Raw genomic sequence first — 2,558 nt, forward strand, 5'->3', positions numbered from 1 at the left:
TTCCACATTGGTAAACGGCTCCGCCGTAGATCTATCATACAAATTTCGATTCTGGAAAAGCGAACCCCTGATAAAGAACCTATTCGCATAAAATATCGTAGTGCTCACGCTCCTAAGTAGATCCAATCGAGGGCAGTTGCTAGTAATAATGACTTGTCGTGATCCATTGGTTTATATAGAATCCATGTCCTAGGTCTATCAAAAAACATTCTTTTCACTAAGCGTATATAATAAAATAGAGTGATAGGGTCCACCCCGAAACCAAGGGGGTACTAACTAACAACTGAGTCCTCTCCGAACCGCAGGAGATAGTTTCCCATCATACAGCTCACCAACTTCACTTGCCTCTAACGGGGGCTCGCTCCGGGTAGGTTGGGATCACTTACTATACATGACCCTATGAAGGGGTTAGGAGCATTTTCAAGATGATTCTTTCTTTGTCGAGACGAAAAAGGAACCCATCTTTTCGATTGAAAAATGTGAGTCTGTTTTGCCCACTTTATCCATCCCCCTCTATCAAAATTATCAAAAAGGCATTTCAAATGCTTCTTAGTCCCGTGTTTGATCTTATCCATCTCTACTCCGCTTCCATGTGGGAAGCGACCCCTGTAGAGAATGAAGAGGAGCCAAGGATCTTACTCTCAAGAGTGCTTCGATAGGCTCCACTCTCTCCCCTGAATAAGTCAGCCTTCGTTAGCCTGGGCTGAGATGGGGATAAAGAGTCGATGATTGAAGCCCCCAATGTTCTGCCAGACACTGGACAGGGGTAATCTCTATAAATGTGTAGAGCCAAGTGTAGTGTGGTGTAGTAGGAGGCACTTCTAGGCCCCTTCCCGGCTACTGGATAACTCCAGTGCTTCGGGTAATACGGACCCTCTGCCATCCATTGCAGCAGGGCCATTTCATGAGCGGGGGGCTAAGCGCAGTTCTTTGAATCAAAGGTTTCATGAAATCGAAATCGATTCTTTTTTAGATATCTAGATAGATGGATGGATCTATCTTTCTATTTAGATATCTTTTGCAATCAGCCCCAAATCCTTGATTTGGCCAGGAAACAAAGCGCTGCTTTGGGCCCAGGAAGCGAAGGGAATGAGCTCGGCTGCTTCGCCCCCCCCCCCACACACACTTCTTTATTTCTCCGTTCCCCTTCTGCATGTGCTTCGCGCACCATTAGCGCTTTGCTCTCCTCTTATTTCTTCATTGGAGGGTTCGAATGGACTTTGCCGTTCTTTCCCCATGAAAATGGAAAGGGATGTATCACATCAAGATGTCGATTCATTTTCCACCCCAAATGAGATTGGAAATTAGTCACCTCTGTCCCTTCATCTTTTTAAAAGGAATCGAGGCCCGGCCCGGCTCGCGTCGTTCCAACAACCAATGGGGAGCACCTCAGTACACAATCGCGTGCAGTACCTGGGAGTCCTATTACACCTAAGGCCAACTTCCATTCACCAAACCCAGGTTCATCTCATGTAGAGATTGTGGACTCGTACAAGGATATGGAGTCAACGGTTGATGTATCAGACTCGACTCTGTCTTTCGCAGCATGCATTCCCATCTGTGTTGCAACTGATTCGGTAAGCTACGTGTTCGGTGCACGGAAAACTTCCTTTGGTCCCCCAACCTTACTCATGGCAACCTCCCGGCCGCCCAACGACCTATAACGCTAGTCACTACTCCCACTGGGGCTAGGAAGTAAGCCCACAACCCAACGCGGCGAAGAACAAATATAATTTGCTACAAAAGCCGGCTAACGGGGGTATTCCTGCGTATGAGAACATTGTAATGGAGAAGGTCATAGCCGAAATAGGATTCGTTTTGGCCAGAGCGCCCAAATCCGCTATATATTTGACACGGGTTTCCCGTAATGCTGGAACTATGGCGAATGCATCTATCATCATTGATGCATAAATAAATATACCAATTAGTAGTGATTGAATTCCTTCTATTCCACATGAGAAACCAGTACGAATATAGCCTACATGTCCAATCGAACTATGAGCTAGAGGTCTTTTGACTTTCGTTTGGGCCATGGCGGCCAGTGCTCCTAAGATCATAGAAGCAATGCTGACCGGGGTGGGTGAACCCTCGTAGATAACAGGTGCCCACATATATAGAGTCAAAAGAGAGATTGAGTCCGAGGGAGAGGGGGTTTTCTTGGGGCTTGAGAGATTGAATAGATAGGGCCCCACAAGTTGTTAATTCGCCTCTGGGGAATTCACACAAAAGGGAAGGACTTATTCTCAACGAAAAAAGTGCTCTCTGAACTGAACGTGAAGTTGTTTTCCATCAGACGGCTGTTCACGTAACTCCACTCCCAGCTTGGATAATATATCCATTTGGTCCGCTGTCGGCCAATCCACATGCTGCCTAGCAGAGACGTGGTTATCTGAAGTGGATTCTCCCTTTTGTAGTAGATACCGCACCTGCTGCTCAGTGGGCGGGCGCAGTAGCTACATGGACCCCTTTATTTGTGTTGTTGCCAGCGCTTTCCCGGGCCGAGCCGGAATTCTTTATTAGAACATCGTTAGGCAAAGCCCGAAGGAAGGCTGTTATCC

At 47.0% G+C, this 2,558-nt stretch overlaps 1 pseudogene; it reads right to left on the minus strand.

Moving 5' to 3' along the window:
* Positions 1–1,582: 1,582 nt before the first annotated feature.
* Positions 1,583–2,111, minus strand: LOC119360878 (annotated as a pseudogene).
* Between the last annotated feature and the right edge of the window lie 447 nt (positions 2,112–2,558).

The sequence above is a fragment of the Triticum dicoccoides genome, chromosome 2B (genome assembly GCF_002162155.2).
Source record: "Triticum dicoccoides isolate Atlit2015 ecotype Zavitan chromosome 2B, WEW_v2.0, whole genome shotgun sequence".
Taxonomy (NCBI): Eukaryota; Viridiplantae; Streptophyta; class Magnoliopsida; order Poales; family Poaceae; genus Triticum; species Triticum dicoccoides.